We start from the raw sequence: 20,383 nt of genomic DNA on the forward strand, positions 1-20,383 counted from the left end.
ATTATCCACCATCCTCACTCATATTTACGGATTCCTATACTCTGGTTTCTCTTCAGATCGTATAAATCTTTCGCCTTTTTTACGTATTCCTTGGATTCACTGGAACATTGGCAGTTGCCAAGCAGAGGTGACCCTTTCATAAAAGTGCCTGTGAGTTTGACCTGACTTAGAATATTAAAAATTTTTTTCTTTAATTGATTACATTTTACGGGAAGTTCAACAGCTTCTCTTGAAAAGCTTGACAGACAGATGTTTTGCAACTGAGTGAAGCAGAAACACCAATACTTCCTGGCTGTAAATATTCTTTATTCTGAAAGATCTGTCTGAATTCACCCATCACAGGCAAATGACAATTCCTCTTAGCAACTCCTATACCTAGCAGTTGACATGTTTATTTTGACAATGATTCTAAAGCTCATTCTGATTTCCAAAACATTCAAATGTGAAAAAGCAAATGTCTTAAAACTGAGAAAACATTATTTTGATACTTTGCAACATACATTTCACTAAAAGCAGTATTAGGTTGTCTATGTGTAAAAAAAACAAAAAGAAAACTGTACCAGACACTGTGATTAGGCCTCTACTTGGCTTCATATTTTGGGAGCTAAGTTGTACTAGGAGCAGGAGATTCAAAGTGACAAGTCCTGAGTATTTTCTCCAATGCAAATATTACTCGAGGCAACCTATCTTTCATATTAATAATCATCATCTCTTTGGAGTGCCTACTCCGTTCTAAGGCACTATGCTATGTACATTATCTCCCCTAGCCTTTATAAGAGTTCTATACAGTTAGTGTAATTATTTATAGACAAAGAAGGCTGAAGGAGATCATTGTTTAAGCTAAATCATCTAGATGGAAGATCCTGAATTTGAACCCAAGCCTGTCAGACTCCAACACTTAGACTCTTTCTTTTTTTTTTTTTTTTTTTAAAAGATTTATTTATTTATTTATTTGAGAGAGAGAGAATGAGAGAGCAAGCACATGAGAGGGGGGAGGGTCAGAGGGAGAAGCAGACTCCCTGCCGAGCAGGGAGCCCGATGCGGGACTCGATCCAGGGACTCCAGGATCATGACCTGAGCCGAAGGCAGTCGCTTAACCAACTGAGCCACCCAGGCGCCCTAGACTCTTTCAAGTACACACAAGCTTCTTCAGTTGTAACCTGTTAAGTACATTTAGTGTACTCAGGATACCAAAAATGACTCCAACGGGGTAGAAGGAGTGGAAAGAGGATAAATGTTTATATCCATACGTGTGTGTGTGTGTGTGTACACACACATACACAATGTTTCACTGGGGAATTTCCTTTCACTGAAGCTACATAAAGCTTAAAAACTTCACTGCTGTAGACAGTTGGACAGAAGGTCAGATTGAATTAGTGAAAAGTATAAATTGCAACTTCATTTTAAATAAGATAGATTTTCATAATACCATATGAATTTCAAAGTGGATTCCCACCCATTGTCTTCTTTCATGTTCCTACGAAGCCCTTGAACTAGGCAGACATGGTGTTATCAGCCTAATGTTACAGGTAAGAAAAACAAGGCCCTGAAGAAGTTAGGTGCCTTGCCTATGGTCACAGAGCTATTTGGTGATAAACCCCCAGCTCCCTCCTCTGCAGGGTGACCTAACAAATTCCTTCTGAATTACCAGATAATTATTGGATAAGAATGATATGTATTCTTATATTAATTATTCATATATGAGATTGCCTCAAGCGCTCAAAGATGTATTTCAAACATTCCCCTCGTAAGCTCATTTACATCGCTCTTCTGTACTACTTAGGAAGGCAGAGTTTGCTAAATGAAGGAAAATTTCTGCCCAGATCCCAATCAAGTTATTATAAATTCCAAATTAATAGGGCCTAAATAAATAAGAACTTATTATGGGGCTAAAAGCTGATAATGTTATTTGTTTCTGATATCTTTTTTCATTTGCTTCAGTTCCAATTGGAGTATTTTATCTACTGCCTATTTTTTTCTGTTTCCTCATTAGAGAAACAGGGCAAGAGAGGCACACGAGGAAAGAATTACTCATATATGAATAAAATTAATAACCTGAAATTATAGAAGGGGGCGGAGAGGCATCTTTTTGGTAATTTATCTTAATGTTTAGTAACAGCAATTTGCAGTAATGCAATAACTGATCTTCACTTCTCCGGAGTACGTGTTGCGTTTATCCATTTATGCTTTACTTACATTTTCTCATTACTCCATTTGTTAAATTATTTAAACTTAGAAGACAACTTCTAACTTATTAACAGTAAAGCAGTCTTCTGAAATGGGAGTCACACAAATAATTATTTCATTTTTTTATCCAGATTTTTGGGAACCAAGATTTTTTTTTTAAGATTTTATTTATTTATTTGAGAGAGAGAGTGCACACAAGCAGGCAGAGAGGTGGGCAGAAAGGCAGGCGGAGAAGCAGACTCCCCGCTGAGTAGGGAGCCCCATGCAGGACTTGGGCCCAGGCCCTTGGGTTCATGACCTGAGCCGAAAGCAGACGCTTAACCTACTGAGCCACCCAGGTGCCCCAAGAACTGAGATATTTTTGTCACTTACCCTGGGATTTATAGGCACTAAAAGGCTCGAGATCATTTACCACCCGGGACAGGGAACTCAGCTTTAAGGACTGTGAGAACTTATCTCTCTAAACTAAACTTTATATAAAAGTCATCTGGGTGGAAATGTGGTTTCCCTCATGCTGGGTTTCCTTACACTTCTGAAGACGTCCTAAGGGATTAAGATGAGTGAGAGACAGACCGATAGCATGAAAGGCCCAGTGCTCTTAGAGCCATTTCTTCCCTGATTAAAAAATAATGAATTTTTTGTTTGCTCGGTGCAAGGAACAAACACTCCTGGATTCCCTCTGTTCCATCGCTCTCCCTCTGGTCTATAGACGCGCCACAAAGGCTTCTCTGTTCCTTCCCTCAATCGCATTTCTCATTCAGACGTCCTTCCTGCTTGGGGTTCTATTTCTTACTTCCAGTTGGTTCTTTCCTTTCCTGTATGGGCTTCTAAGTTTGTGTTCAGGTTTCTCACATTTTTCTATTTTTGAATTGTTTCTTTCTGCAGGACCATCTCTGTGTCTCACTTCTTTATCACGTTGCTCCCTATTTTGTATCGGGTATTATTCATCGTCTTTGTTTCTATTTATTTCTCTTCTTCTAGCTCTGATTTCTTTATCTCAGGGCCCCTTGTTTCCTCTCCTTGATTCTCCTGTTCCCATCTCGATGCCCTTTGACCAAACATCCCTTCCCTACCCCCGACTTAGAGCCACTAAAGAAGCACTCCGTCTAGACTGGAAGAGAAAGAACAGAATAGCAAGAGAATAGAGAGGTGGTGGACCGAGCCTGGGAAGGGCAAGTTTAGTCATGCTAACGACTTTCCCATCCTCCCAGGGTCCTCCACCGTCTGCAAGTGTCACAGCCAGGGACCGAGGCAACACAAAGGATAGGAAGCAGGAGGAAATCAAGGTGAGTGCTGGGGCAGCGACAAACTCGAAGCTGTTCCTTAAATACCGCCAGGTCAGCATTCATCCGAGACTCTACAAAACAGGACTATGTTTAAAGTCTGGAGCCACTCAGATCAGCTTCCCGGCAAGCTAGAACCCAAACTCTCTAGAACCTAAAACCCAAGGTCACTATAATCCGATACTGAAGGTAAGTATAATCAATGTTTCCACTTGACCCTAAGTTACTTCAAAACCACCTCTAGCGGGGTGCTAATGCCCCCCTCCAGAATACACATCTTCCTTCTCAAGACTTGGCTGTGTCCCAGCCCCACTCTTGACATTTTTTTTAATTTTTAAAATATTTCCAGATATGTTTATAAATAAATCACGCCTTTTAGAACCGCCTTGCTGCCACTCAGTTGTACAGTGGAGGAAAAATCCGTGACAGTCACCACTGTGGGAAGTTTGTTTCTCTCTTATCCTTCAGGAAAAAGAAGAAGAAGAAGAAGAAGAAGAAGAAGAAGAAGAAGAAGAAGAAGGAAGGAAGAAGAAAGAAGGAAGAAGAAAGAAGGAAGAAGGAAGAAGGAAGAAGGAAGAAGGAAGAAGGAAGAAGAAGAAGAAGAAGAAGAAGAAGAAGAAGAAGAAAAGGAAGCATAATAAATTTTTAAAAGCCAGACGAACAACAAGCTCTCAGAAAAACAATTTTACCAGCCCAGTAGTAGTAGTAAGACGACCAAATGTACAAATAACATGACCTTTCCTCCTTCCCCTCCCGACACCTGGGGTGACGAGGGTGGCCCAGGGTGGCCAGGGCGGGTCCTGAAGCATTGTGCAGTCATTAGTTTGGGGGCAGCAGGGGCCAAGGAGACGCTTTTCATTTCACTTTGGAGCGCTGCTGGGGAAGGATGATGACAGAGCTGACTTCGTTTTTCCTTTTTCAGGCAGGTGTCACTGTGTTGATTTTGAAACTGAGCACCAAGGAAAACACCTCGCCTGTTCAAAATCTTCAAAACAACAACAAACCTGCACTTTTCACATGTTTTTTATTTTGACAAAAGAAGTCTTTTTTTTTTTTTCCTTTTTAGGGTGAGGTAAATAGGGGAAATTACCCTAAATTTGTAACACTGTTTGCTAGGATCCTCTCTGATGTCAGTCCTTGGGCTCCTCCCACCCTGGCCTACTCTTAAGACAAAGGAGAGAAGAGCTGGGTCTTAAGGACAATGAAAACAAAGGTTCAGGGCTGAGGCCTTTGTCCAACTTTGCACAGATCGAGGTTGGGTGTGAGGAGAGTGCATCCCCGGGCAGCCAGCCTTCCTGGTAAGGCAGCTTTAGGCCTGGGTCTGCCCGCTCAGGGCTGCCTTCACAAGGGGACCCTTTGGTCCAGGGGCTTCTCTTTAATAACATCTGAGGATTTTTGGGTTTGTTTCCCGGCTTCTTTTAAGAAGATAACAAAAGGATGAGCGGAGAACTGAATCCACATAACAGAATGACACACACAGTTAGGAATAAATTATATTCCCACAAATATACATACAAAGATTAAGCACTGGCATTCCAATTTAGTGGTGATTTTTCCCCAGAAAATTTTAAAGTAAAATAAAAAGAGAGAAGAAACAAAGCAAAAGGAAGAAGTCCTTGGCCAGATAGGGTCCAGTTCCTGGTATTCTTGAGATTTTCAGTTCTGTTTTGCTTGTGACCCTCTTGCCCCTAATTCCTGTCTCCATGGTTGGCATTAGATGGGTCACTGCCTGGTCTTAGGACTTTCATTCCCTTTGGTGAATCCAGCGCTGTCTCTGTCTCCATTTGGTAAAAAGTTGTGCTTTTTATTTTTTTTAAAGATCTTATTTATTCCTTTGAGAGAGAGAGAGAGAACATGAGTAGGGGGAAGGGGCAGAGGGAGAGGGAGAAGCAGGCTCCCCACTGAGCAGGGAGCCTGATGCGGGGCTCGATCCCAGGACCCTGGGATCATGACCTGAGCCGAAGGTGGACGCTTAACTGACTGAGCCACCCAGGCATCCCTAAAATGTTGGGCTCTAAGCATCTGTGTGCACAGTGTTGGCTCCTTGACTCCTGCACAGAGCCAAGCAATGCTCCAAGTTAGGACCATATGCTCCCTACCAGCCGTACACTGGCCTCTGCACCTCTCCTCTCTGCCATGCTACAGAGGGAGGGTTTACTGGCTCTCTGCATTCCACAGAAACAGGACTATCTCCAGGCTGAGGGTTCCCAGAAAAATCTACCACCATAGTGGAAAAGCCACCCCTGATACTTATTTTGTCACACAAATATCCACTGCTGGAATGGGCTGAGGTTTCTCCCTTCATTTTTTCCGACCATTGTTAAGGATTCATGACTTGAGCAGATATATTACTTTCCTAAGGCTGTCATAACGAAGTATCATCAAGTGGGCGGATATCTACTTAATAAATAGAAACTGATTGTCTCACGGCTCTGAAGGCCCAGAGTCCAAAATCAAGGTGTGGGCAGGGCCGTGCTCCCTCTGGAGGCTCTGGGGAAGAATGTTCCAGTGGCTCAGTCGTTAAGCGTCTGCCTTCAGCTCAGGTCAGGATCCCAGGGTCCTGGGATCGAGCCCCGCATCGGGCTCCCTGCTCCGCGGGAAGCCTGCTTCTCCCTCTCCCACTCCCCCCTGCTTGTGCTCCCTCTCTCGCTGTGTCTCTCTCTGTCAAATGGATAAATAAAATCTTAAAAAAAAAAAAGAATCTGTTCCAGGCCTCTCTCCCAGCTTCTGGTAGCCTCAGGCATTCCCCGGTTTGTAGATGCATCCTTACTCCAATCCTCTGTCCCCTCACCATGTTCTTCCTGTGTCTTCATCTTCTTCCCTCTGTGCATCTGTCTGTGTGTCCAAATTTCCCCTTTTTATAAGGACACCAGTCAACGGCCTCATTTTCACTTGATTAAATCTATAAAGACCCTCTTTCCAAATGAGGTCACATTCTGACCTTTGTGGGTTAGCACTTCAGCATATCTATTTTGGGGGACACAATTCAGCCACCATCAGTAGACAACCTTACCCTATAAATATTGTCTCAGCCTACAAGGAAAACTGCTCTCTCTTGTTTGGTGCACCAGCACGTAGAATGTTCTGGAACTAGAGTAATAACAAGATGCAAAAAATAGGGGTGCCTGGGTGGCTCAGTCAGTTAAGCGTCTGCCTTCGGCTCAGGTCATGATCTCAGGGTCTTGGGATAGAGTCCCATGTTGGGCTCCCTGCTCAGTGGGGAGTCTGCTTCTCCCTCTCCCTCTACTGTTTCCCCCACTTGTCTCTCTAGCCGCCCCCCCGTGTCAAATAAATAAAAAAAAACTTAAAAAAAAAAAAAAAAGAAGATCCAAAAAATGGTAAAGAAGAGCTGCGCGGTAGGTTATATCGTCGCCTTGGCTGTAGGAACCTCCGCTTGGCCCCTTCCCCTCGTGAGCTCTGCTCAGCCCCCTCTTCCAGTTTCCCTGAAAGAAGCGGTCATCTGATTGGTACTTTCACCTGAGGTTTCTTTCCTCAACTCCCAGCGCCTGGACACATCGGGGCTGTTTTTCCTTGCTGTTCCGGTGGCTCTCACCAGTAACAAGGAACTTCTCCTCATTATTAACGGGGATAGGGAGGAGTGCTGGAAAATGTGTCAACACAAGTACTAGTGGTGGCCCAGGAGCAATTCACACTCCTTATGGTACAGCTGTGATGTAAGACTGAAAGTGACATTTAAGTGTGCTGAGATCCTGAAATGAAAAATAATTAAAAAGAGAAATCGTCGGGATTGGATTATCACTGCATTCTCTTCATAAAATCAGAGCACATTTGTGTTAATGAACATCTTGGGTTCTCCTAATTTTCTAGGCAATATTCATACCAAAGGCACGATACAAATCTTATCCTCCAGGGCTCGCACAATGACGTGGTTAATCACCTTTTCTTTGCATAGCACTCCTCCTGCCTCACCAGATTCTCTTATCGGCCTCCTAAGTTAGGGCAACAGATATGATGAGTAGGTGAGAAAAATGACAGGGTTCAAATTGTGGGGGGATGCATGGGGGCCTGGGTCTCCAGCCTGTGTCTCCCGTCCTTCCAGCAGGCTGCACAAAGTGATGGTGCATGGATAAGGCATGTTGATTTCATTTACAGGTTGGGCTCGTTTTCAGCGTCTTATTTGAACGTTCTGTTTTTGATTTTTATTTTCCAGTTTTTCTAGTTGGGTCAGCCTTGGGTAGATAAGTTGGATCAGAGGAGAGATCCCAGTCTGACTACAAAGACTTCCCTGGCAGGTGGGATTTAAAAGGGAAGGAGGTGAGAGTAAGCTTGGATGAGCCAGGTGAGAGCCAGCCAAACCCTTGTTTTTGCATCGAGCAGACGGGAGCACTTCATGCAAAAGGGAGTGGGAGGACTGGATTTCCTTTCTTTTTTTTTTTTACTTTTCCCCTCACTTGGAAAAATTTATGTTTTTCTTTCTGATAATTCACTAGCACTGTACAAAAGTAAACAGTACAGAGAAAGTGAAGGTTTCTACAATGTCAGTATTTCTCCACCCTGGCTATGGGCAGCTACACTGACAATGGTTCAAGTTCTTTTCGTCCAGACTTCTTAATACAAACACTGTGTAGGTCTACAGCTTTATCTAGATATAAATAGGGTCATTATCAGGGTCATAACATTCTGATTTTTCTACACTTTCTCTTCTTACAGTGCAGGGATTTTCCCATGTCAAACCATGAAGATGTAACCTATTTAAAAAAACAAACAAACAAACAAACAAACAAACAAACTACATTTCATCTCTTAAAATAAAGCAATTCTTGGGGCGCCTGGGTGGCTCAGTCGGTTGAGCAGCTGCCTTCGGCTCAGGTCATGATCCCAGGGTCCTGGGATGGAGACCCACATCGGGCTCCCTCCTCGACAGACAGCCTGCTTCTCCCTCTCCCTCTGCCCGCTGCTCTGCTTACTTGTGCTCTCTCTCTCTGTGTCAAATAAATAAATAAAATCTTTTAAAAAAATAAAATAAAATAAAGCAATTCTTGCACAGATTCAAACCATACATAAAAGTATAAAGTGCAAAGCAAAAATCTTCCATCCTTTACCTCGAGTCCTTTTCCCTGAAGGTAACCACTATTTAACTACTTTAACAGTTTCCTATATTTCCTTCCAGAAATGTAAAAATGTAATTATTAACTCCCTATACACGGACATATAGATAACTCTTACTCTGTTCTGTACCTTGCTTGGTGTATGTGATACATCTCGAGATTTTAAAGACTCAGTGTACACAGAGATACCTCATTGTTTTTGACAGATGTCTAACATTCCATTGCATGAATATACCATTATTTAACAGTGTTCTGTTAATGGACATTTAAGTTGTTTTAAAATTTTGTATTAAAACAAATGTGGTCCTAGGGGCGCCTGGGTGGCTCAATTGGTTAAGCAACTGCCTTCGGCTCAGGTCATGATCTCAGGGTCCTGAGATCGAGCCCCGCATAGGACTCCTTGCTCAGCTGGGAGCCTGCTTCTCCCTCTCCCTCTACCTGCTACTCCACCTGCTTGTGCTCTCTTTCTCTGTCAAATAAATAAATAAAAAATCTTAAAAAAAAAATAAAACAAATGGTCCTAGAGTAAACATCCTTATACATACATACATCTCGAGATTTTAAAGACTCAGTGTACACAGAGATACCTCATTGTTTTTGACAGATGTCTAACATTCCATTGCATGAATATATCATTATTTAACAGTGTTCTGTTAAAGGACATTTAAGTTGTTTCAAAATTTTGTATTAAAACAAATGGTCCTAGAGTAAACATCCTTATACATACATACATCTCTGTATACAGAATAAGACATCAGTGCTCACGTCTCCACCCTCTCACCAGCCCTGGGCATAAGCACTTTATTTACTGATTTATACTTTTAGAAAAACTTTTGCCGATTTGTCCATTGATATCTTGTTTTAGTTTTCATTTCTTTGACTGTTAAGGAATCTAACCCTATTTTATATGATTTGTTACCCTTAATTCCCTGTTTATAACGTTTGCTTGGGTGTTTATTAGAATAGTTATCTTTTATTTATTTATAAGAGGAGGACTGTATTCTCATGAAAACATGACTACAGAACTCCAAGGATGGATCTAAGAAGGTTTAAAAAAGCGATTATTCTTTACATATTCATAATTCTCTCATAAACTCAGCACAAACCAGGCTAAAGTTTACATCTGTTAAAGAAAAAAAGGATGCAGAAGGAAAGAAGAGCTTGTTTTCCAGTGTCTCTTGCCATCTGAAGAGCATTTTTTTTTTTCTAAGAGGGAGAGAAAGAAAGAGATAGAGCCTGGGGGGAGGGGCTGAAGGAGAGGGAGAGAGAATCTCAAGCAGGCTCCATGCCCATTGCAGGGCCCCACTCAGGGCTCGATCTCACAATCCTGAGATCATGACCTGAGCCAAAACCAAGAGTCGGATGCTTAACCGACTGAGCCACCCAGGCGCCCATGAAGAGCATTTTTAAGGAGGTAGTGAATATGCTAAGGAAATCATTCTTACCAATTTAACACACATTCCTCATAAGCAAGTCTCTGCTATCCTATCTTAACATACATGTAAGTAAAAGTAATAAAACAATTCTATGTGATAGACTTCTACTCAATCTGATTCCTCCTCAGTTCAAATTACTGAAGTTGTCTTATAATACTTAAAAACAAACCCGTTTACAGAGCCAGTGACATCATAATGATTAGAATTGCATTCATTTTCACTCCCTCACACATTTTCCTACTGGATGAGTGGCTTTCTTGTTTAAATATGGAATTCAGTGATCATAAAATGGATTTCATCCAGATACAAAATATGAAAAACTGAACTCATGGGAAATGACCCTTGCAGTGCACACCACCCTCAGGCTTGAAGGATTTTCTATTTCATCAACTGTAGAGGAGTCATAATAATAAAACATAAAATATTATACAAAGATTAGAAAATCAAGTGTCGCATACCACATAATTCCTCCCCAGCATTGTTTTCTTAGCCTAATGCATTCTCACTCATTCTCGGCACCCACAGCCAGTCCACTTGGCCTCTCCCCAGGAATCACACCCCTCGGTTGAGCTAAGGGATCCATCTCCGTGCTTCCAGAGCACTGCATGCCTTTCTCTTATCACTTTCTATACAATTTTGAAATGACATGGGATGCCCTGTTTGCTTGCTAGCTCTGCAGGTCAAGGACCCCGTGGTGCTCATTTTTGCATGCCTGCCAGCTCCCATGGTACCTGGCGCTTAATGGGTTTTCAGTTATTACTTGTTTTGTTGTGTTACTGTTAATATTTTGAACTATGTGGAGAATCATTTTGCTCCCCATTTTTGCTCACTCGTGGCAAACACCCCTAACAGTGACCACTGCCCCTCTCCCCTTTATCCTTGCTGGTAGAACCTTGATTTTGTTTGAAGTTTCACCCTCCACAAAGCTCTGTGCTCAGGAAATGACTCCTCTTGTGGGGCTGAAGTGGGGGGGCACGAGTGCTGACTGATCTGCACAATCCTGGCTGCCCCTTCCCCTGGCCTGTGGCCCGATTCTAGCCTATGAGGTCTGAGAGTAAGTCCCCTGGCGAGTATGGGGAAAAGGCTTCTCTTATAGTATAGAGAGACTCATGGGAGGAGACGCCCTCTCTCCCCTGGGCATTGCGTGGGCTATCCGGAACAGTTGCAGAGGTCTTGCAATATGGGGGAGGACATGAGACTGCAGAGACATTCTCCATGGTATGCTTGAGCTGGAGTCATCTGCCTACAGACTGTCACTGAGAGAGAATGAGCCCCTGAATGCATCCTAACTACATCACCACACAGTAAGAATGGGAAGACACTGGAGGGGATTTAGGAGCCCCTATTGGAGGAAACAGAGTCAAAATTGAAAGTTAAAAGGAATCAGGGTTTTATCTCATAGTAGAGAAGCCTCTGGATAAACCTGGTTGCTGTTTTCAAATTCATGGAGGCTTTCAAGGATGGGACATCAAACAGTTATTCCCCGTGACTTCTGAAGACCTAACTGGGAGCGGAAACTGAATTAAAGCAGGAGAGACTCTGCCTGGATTTAAGAGAGAATCTGCCTGTAGGAATGATAAAACCCTGACATAGGCCCCTGAGGATGAGAGTCTGTCCCTTTGGAAAAAGACAGGAGTGGAAAACATGAGTCTTTTGGGCAGTTTATTATTCACCTACTTAAGGCAATGGGAATAACCAAACGACTACCTGAAGTTTGTAATTTTAGGCTAGTTTAGAGACAATAAGTTACTGAAATTCAGGTGGGTGAGGAATCAGCTACAGACCTCCAAAAGTGTTCATTAGGCTCTAAGTTTGACCTGACAGAGCTGGAAATACCTGTTTCATCACTCTAAGGCCAAAACATCAGCATGACATCCAGTTTATAATTTACGTTGAACACACACTACTTATCAGAGCTTTGAGATTAGTCATATGCCCAGAACGAGGACACTGCATGAGAAATGTAGCCTCAGGGAAGGTGGCTGATTATTTCCCGAGTGTTTATTAGTAAAGCTGATCCTAATCTGAATTCACTTTTCCAGGCAAGAATGTAAAAGTGAGTATTGGATTTGGTCAGTTCCTCTGACCACATCAACACTCTTAAAGTACACCCAGCATGCAAGTCACCAGGCAGCCGGTGGGGAGCAGCCCCGCTCAGGCCTACCCATTCCTGAGTCCAAGGCCTGGGTTCAAGGACCAATGCAAACAAATGATACTGCAAATTGAGTTGCTAGCTGTGAAATTACGGCATGGATCCTAAGTAACCCGAGACCACAACTACTTCTCCCCTTAAAGCCGATTTTATATAAAAGCCATTATTAGCAAGACTCTCCCATCAACCCTGGAAGCTAATGTAAATACAATAAAGGCATATCAAAATCAGTTTCAAAAGGTTCGTTCTTGTTGATGTGATTATGTATGTGCCCATCAGCCCTTCACTTCACTGGCATTACAACTGGAGCATTTCTTTTCTTTCTTCTTTTTTAAGATTTTATTCATTCATTTGACAAAGAGAGAGAGCACAAGCAGGGGGAGCGGCAGAGGGAGAGGGAGAAGCAGGCTCCACGCTGAGCAGGGAGCCCGATGCGGGGCTCTATCCCAGGACCCCGAGATCATGACCAGAGCTGAAGGCAGACGCTTAACCGACTGAGCCACCCAGGAGCCCCTGGAGCATTTCTCTTCTTTATAAATTTGGCAGGACAAATCTTAAAATGCGGGTTCTGTGTATTGAAAACCATTTGCTCACAAATCAACAAATACTCTTTCGGTCCCACCAGGCATGTCTCCTCTGAGGCTTTTACTGGAACAGCAGGAGTTGACAGAGACCAGGCAGGATCCCCTCCTCTCCCTCGAAACGGACTCCCCGACTTCTCTCCTCCCTTCTCCTTTCATCTAGTTTTTGAAAAGCCCTTCCCACCCCTGCCTGTTTCTCCGCTGCACTGGGGCCCACACTCCCTGACGGCCCCAGAGCCCTGGAAATAGTGTCTGGGTTTCAGAATCTTCCTGACTTCAGAGGAGAGGCCCAGGAGCTGCGAGGCGCTCCGTGCGGGCTGCTGCCGTCCTGTCCCCTCCTTCCCACCTCCCTGTCCCGGCCGCCTGGTGCCTTTAGCTGGTGCTACCCAGACAGTCTGTTCGGGTCCTCGCTCTGTTCCTTCAGCTCATGAGGTCGAAGCACGGAAGCAGCCCTTACACGGGATGCGGGCACCTTACAGCTAGGCTCTGAGGTCATCCAGAGCTGGGGACAAACCCCGTTCTGTCATCTAAGACCAGCATGTCTCTGGGCAAGGTACTTAATCTCGGGGACTCCTATAAACAGTTTCCTATGGAGAGGATGATAATAATGCCTGCTTCCAACATTGTTGTAAGGATCAAGTAATAGACATTTAAAAAGCACCTATATGTTACTCAGTGTTGTTAGAGAGAGGCATACACCCCTTTTTATAGCAATGAGACCTCTAAATCCTGCACTCAGAATACAGCAATAGATAGTATTTGCCACTGGCCCTCCAGTCATTCGCCTTAAAAGGAAACCTCAGTCTCAGGCCCTCGGTCACCCAGCAAAATAGCTGCAGATCCGAAGGACCTCATCTTGGCGCTCAGAGGAGGACTCTTCCTAGAGCCACGGAGGCTACAGCAACATTGCATGTAGCACATGCCTGCCTGGGACACGGGAAGGTTAATGAGATAACATCTAGGCGGAAAGTGCTGAGTGTGCTAAGTATGACCATGTTGCCATTACCCTAACACTGGAGCTAGCTCTCCTTTGTTCAGATTCTTCGAGAGCATTTGGCTCTGAAAGAGAAGGTACAACAGGTGAGGCATAAATGGACGCAAGTCAAACACATCCTCACCCCAGACACACGTTTCAGCAACACAGGGAGCTGCAAATAGGGAAAGGACTTTGGCCTCTAGGGTGCTTCAGTTCAGTTGTTTGACTTTCTGGGTTTAGAATTCTATCCTGCCACGTTCCTGCATTGCTTCCTAGAGGCCACTGATGCTAGAGCCACGGTGCACCTGCCCATCAGCCCTGTGACCTGGGGACGAGCCATGCCACCTCTCTGAGCCTCAGTTTGCTTGCCTGGAAAATGGAGATAGTAATCCCCACTTATTTCACACGGTCCCGAGGCTACACAGCAGGAGCGCTTCGAAAATTAGAAAGAGATGCATATTAACTTGAATTATGAGATGCTAGTGTCTGTTTTCTCGTTTCCTATCTGCCCATAACCAATGTTAAGAAATAAAGGTCTCCGACTCTACTGGCAGGTGACCAGCCCTCATGCATCACAAACTACAGCTGAATTTCCACGAGGTTGAATTATGGATTAGGTAAAATGGTACTCTTGGTTCTATTTTGAAGGACCAGCTTATCCACGGCTCGGTGCTTATAGTTTGTGGATCCACTAAGACATGCTATTATAGAGAAATAGTATTAACTTTTATTTATGTAGCACATGGAATTTTTCAAAATATATTCACATATATTATCTTATGATGCTATTTCAGGTCTACGGGTAGGTCTCTGTCTCTCCCAGTGAAATCTTTAGGGATATTTGTTCCTCTCCTTCCTGTTTTCCAGCACTTCACCCTTAGGGGAGGCAGAAGCCCGGGGCCTCAAGTAGTCAGGGCGTGACCCCAGGAGTCTTACTGAACACAGCCTCGGTGGCAGCGGTCACTAAGAAAATGAAGACAGCTCCGGGCTGCCCAGTCGGGTCTCATGGACGATACACACGGGCCGGACACAGACAGCCCTGTTCACAGGGAGACAAGTGTCCCTCCACGACCTGCGGTCACCAGTGTGGTTTCAGGAAAGGCTCCCACGTTCCCAGAGCCTCCGTTGCTGCTTACTGACAAACCAGCCCCTCAATAATCTTATTGTATGTTTTCAAAATAATTCTCTGTAATGCCCCAAGAATGTCTGAACTTCTGTGTGAACTCACTGGTTTGCATATTTTTCATCTTATTAGTGGGAACTCCGATAGACAAGGCCCATGACCTTCCCTTTCCATGAGTCTCCCGGGCGGGTGCAAAGGCAGTCTCTCCTACTGGTGAACTCCCAGTGCCCCCCACCCTGGTCTCCTTCTGATTCTCCTTCACACCCATTCCAGCCTCTTTCTTCCTTTGCCCCCTTCATAACCAATGTTAAGAAAGAAACAGCTTTGCTTTTGATTACAGGTTACTCATTAGAGAATGCCACAAGATTCTGGTTCTGAATTTTTATGAGGCAAGATTCTGAAAACAGAAGGAGAGTGCAGAGAGGATGCTGCCTTTGATGACCTGTTTACCCCAACCCTATGCGGCTGGGAAGGGAGCATTCAGCTTTTGATTTCAGGATGACTGCACACGACCCCAGTTCTAATATCACTTGTCATTCATAAATCCCCAAGACATCACAGACCCAGCCAGATGTGATGTGGCCTGGCCTAATCCTTTTATGGAGATGCAAGGGAGAGTGGAAGTTAAGCCTTAATTAAAAATGAGATCTGATATTGGAAAATTAAGGTTTAAAAATGCTTTGAGTGGGCCTATTTGAGAGTACATTCAAGTGTATGGATACATCAATTCAGGAGATACTGTTATTTTTGCTAGATGCAGCCAATTTTATAAAATCATAGAATACCAAATTTATAGCTATAGGACAAAGTGCTTCCCAGTATCTCCACCTAGGTTTCGACTATATGTAGCATGATACATTTTGATATACATATGCCAATTCCTCTCTGGATTTCCAGTTAAAGGTATCTGTCACACAAGGACAAGGGACCACACTGGTAAATAAAATTTAAAAGTAATTCCCCAATTTTTGCTAAGTCATCCATTCATTTATATTTTTAGTCTTTTTTTTTTTTTTTTCAAGAAATCTTTACTAATGATTAACTTTGCTTACGGTACATTGTATACATTCTATATACAATGAGATGTAGAGTCATTCTGGCATTCAAACAATTAAAAATCATGATCAAGCAATGAGAAACTTCCCTCTCAAGTTAAACCCCACTACAAGAAATTTCATTACAAGTGTATTTGTAATAACCAAGTGACTGCTATAGAAAATGAGGCCTGGGAACTGCCTAAGAAGACTAGCCGGAGGAGTCAGGCACAGGTCAGAACTGAGGGGAATCTTGCAGGATGGAGAGTGAAGGATTTCAACTGTGTTTCCACCTTTCCTTCCCAGCGACAGGAGGAATGAACTGTGCTCTTCTTTCATGTACTCTGGACTATCCCTAGTGGGAAGTCTAAAGGGCAGTAAACAGCCAAACAGTGAGATCTACAGGGAGAAACAGCAGATTTGAGGATTCACACCGTATCATCACCCCCAAAAAAGTTAGAACTGACTCTAGCTGGGAGAGGTAAGCCCTTTAAACTATTACGCTACAGAAAAGGCCTTCAGTAATCATTAGTTGAAAGAATGACCAAGATGATCCCCAGAACTGCCTCAGTTCCACCTTTCATTCTCTTTGCAGATGCCCTTGCAGCTGAACAAGATACAACTTGTCCCTGGGCTTTGTAATGGCTGGACTCATATGTGTTCCTTTCTTGAAGAATGGGAGTATGCAGTAATTTGCAAAACAGAACAAAACAAAACAAAAAACAAAAAAACAAACAACAAACCAAAACCTCCAAAACAAAAACTGCCAAACTGCTTTCCAAAGTAGTTGTTCCAACTTACACCCCCCACTAGATACTAAAATACTTCTTCGTTGTCTAATATTCTTGCCAGAACTAGGTATCATGAATTTTAACAAGAGGAGAAAGGTAACATGGCATCTCATTGTTTCACACTGCATTCCCCTGATTACTAGTGAAGTTGAGTCTGTTCTCTGAAATTACAGTTAGATTCACGTAGTATCTTATCTACTCTCTAAGTCTTTTGACTTTCATATTTCTTATCTCTTTGTCTCCCACTCTCATTATTCAGAATATTTCTTCCTTTTTTTTTTAATGTGCCTATCTTCTGTTTAACCAAGCCATTGGTTTTTATTTCAATTATATATTTTTTTATTTTTAGAAATTCTACTTGTTTTGCAAATTTACAAAATCATTACTTTTAGTCTTTTTTCCTTGTATATTTAAATCCCCTCTATTATTAATTTTTGCCAATTAAAAATACACTTATCTTACATATGATTATAATATTCAATGTTATTTCGTGTCTGATTCTCCTATTTTGTTTCTTGGATATCCCCCATGGTGTCTTGATTGCTTGTGTGTTTTGTGAGTTTTGACATTCAGGGCAGATTCTCTTGTGTTTAATTGTGGGAATTTTTTGAGGCCTGATTTGAAGGTGGGTTCCTCCAGAGAATATTTCTTTTATTTATGCCATGTGTTTGGAAGCAATTAAAACCTGAAACCACTTGAAAATAAAATTTTGGTTTTTTGGGTCCTCGCAGATAACGTAAATTCTGGACCACAAATCCCTGTGTGGGTTTGCTTGTGGTTATAAATTTTCAAGGGAGATTTTTCTCCCTCCTCTACCCAGCACAATGGTCAAGATAAGCAAGTTTCCTTGCTATTCCCATTATGGAATGGATTTATACCTAGTTCACCTGTATACTGAAGGCGTTACCCACTGGCGTCCTAGCTTTATGGGGGGGGGTGTCTCCTATTAGACTTCACCTTGATGGGGTTCTTGCCTTGATCTCCTGTCTGTGTTACCCCCACGCCACCATCAAAACCTAAGGTCAATGCCAGCAGGGCTCTTCAGATGCCTCCACGGACAAGGGTAAATTCAGAGCACAGTTCCCTTCCAGGGTTCCTGCTCTCACTTTATTTGCCTCTGAATATTTCATAGTGTCCTACCAGCCCAGTGATGCATTTAAAAATAATTTTTAATTCTGATATTTTATTTAGCATTTTTAGTTGTTTTCAGCAAGGGATGTTCAGGGTATCTAATTTGTCATACTGAAGCAAACAGGAGTTCTAGTCTATTATTCACTGTATTTTTCTGTACATCTGCAGTATTTTGTATTTTTTAAAAAACATAACAATACTAAGAAAAACTCCTGGAAGGAAACAGACAAAAAAATTTGTTAAGTTAGGATGGTGTGATTATTGGTGAGTATCCTTATCTCTATTTTTCTGTACTACACACACACACACACACACACACACACACACACACACAGAAATTGGTAACGAAATGGAAATCTTTAGGATCACATCTTAAATAACAGTCCATTTCCATAAACTGAATTGTCAAGTAGTTCTTAACTTATTTTAATCAAGTAAACTTTAAAGAGCAAGTATACCCTTTCCCTGAAAGAGACCCAAGAAGTAGGTAATGCTGAGTATTACCAAATGTAGTGCATTCACTACCCAACTTTCAAATACACAAGATGGTCTTATCTAGAACTTGTTTTGAAAGAGCTGGATACATATTTTCTCCTTAAAGAACAGTAAGAGATGTTTCTAGTAAAAACATCTTAGGAAAATTAAACTTTAATACTTCCTCATTAAATAGTGTAACTCTTTCAAATCTCTTTTTAAATCTCTTAAATATATAAAATGGCTTTGGAGTATTTTTAAAATAAATAATTCAAGTTGATGTCACATTGATTATAGTGTCTCAGTCTCCAGAATATTTGTGGACTGGCAAACTTGATCGTACCCAAAACTACCGCCACTCCTGGAGACAACCACCCAGTGAGGAAGTGTTTTATGTACTTAACCCACACCACTTCTGACCCCCTCATTACCCTACACTCGTCGACAGGAAGTCAACAAACTCTCAAATTGTTGCCTACATGGTAGGTGAAAATGGTATCTCACTTTCACTCTTTTGATAGCAGTGTAACTAAACATTGCACGAAAATGAAATAATGTTTTTATTTAAACGACTTCTCTTACTGACCTCTCTATTTTGGGTTCCTTTTAACTTTTTGTTATTACAAACAGTGCTGCAATTGATTTTTTTTTTTTTTGGTACATACATTTTTACACATTGTCCTCTTATATTCTTAGGATAAATTCAGTATTTTGCTATGTCAGTATTTTGCCAGATTGCCCTACTTTGCGACAGGCGCAAGTTCTTACTTTAGATAAAAGTTGTTTAAAAAAAATATAAATTCTTAGATTAAATTTCTAAAACTAAAAATAGTTCATTTATATTTAAAATGTTTACTTTGTATTACTAATGTTAGTGTCTTACTGTCTGTCACCATTTATCTTGCTGTATCTTGTTTCTAGAAAAAAATGTAAATACAACAGCCCAAACTTACAAAACAAATAAATTAGGGAGTGACTATTTGCATTACCAAATTATTATTTGCTTTACAAAATGGTACCAGTTTAAATTGAAAACACCTTGAAAATATTTGAAATAAGGCCAAATTTGCAAAAATTCAATTTACATATAACTTTCCCAGAATATATCAAGCACAGAAAATGAGATATACTTATTTTAACACAATTTTATGACTCCTAGGCAGTCGAATGAATCTGCTGCTGCTTTTTTTGAGAGGCAAATTGTGTACAGCGTAAGGAATCCATGAAGGATTAACAAAACTGTAATTATGTGGTATTTTTTTCTCAAAACTCTTGGGGTTTTGTTTTTTGTTTTATTAAAGCCTGTGCTTCAAAAGCAGAAAAAATATCCACTTCCCCTCCCTTGCTTTTCAGGCTTTCCACTGGATGCCCGCCAACAGAGGGGCATATGACACATAACATGCATGGTCAACGTCCCACCGGCATATTTGCAGAACCAACAGTACATATTGAACGAAACCACACCTCATACAAACGACTTTTAATCATCCTTTACCCTTCGGTGTAGGAGAATGGTGGAGAGCTGGGTGGAAGGGAGAGCTGGTTGTTGGCAAGACAGCTCAAGGAATGGAAATACACCATTACGGGGGGGTGCAGGAGTTGGCCTTCTTACTCACTGGCTCTAATTCCCTCGCCACAAATGATATGACAATGCTGTAGGGCTTAGAAAAATTGGGGCAATGCTGGGGCCGTGGGCAGCAGAGAGTGTATTAATGACAGCCTGCCCGCTCCTCTCAGTGGCAGATAAAACACACAGATACACGCTCCCCACATTTAACCAGCACCAGTCCTGTCTAACAGAGGGTTTCCCACTCTTTGGCTCCAGTCGCTCACCTTTTCCAAGCCTGACTCAGAAATACACAATATCCCATTTAAAAACACTTCTTTGGAGGCTCCTGGGTGGCTCAGTTGGTTGAGCAGCTGCCTTCAGCTTGGGTCATGGTCCCGGGATCCTGGGATCGAGCCCCGCTTTAGGCTCCTTGCTCAGCAGGGAGCCTGTTTCTCCCCTGCCTGCAGTTCCCCCTGCTTGTGGTTGCTCTCTGTCTCTGTCTCTGTCTCTCTCTGTCTCTCTCTGTGTCAAATAAATAAAATCTTTAAAAAAAAAAATAAATAAAAACACTTCTGTTTGTGAGAAGGGTCTCACATA

This window comes from Phoca vitulina, unplaced genomic scaffold, assembly GCF_004348235.1.
Source record: "Phoca vitulina isolate PV1807 unplaced genomic scaffold, GSC_HSeal_1.0 scaffold6, whole genome shotgun sequence".
Lineage (NCBI taxonomy): Eukaryota > Metazoa > Chordata > Mammalia > Carnivora > Phocidae > Phoca > Phoca vitulina.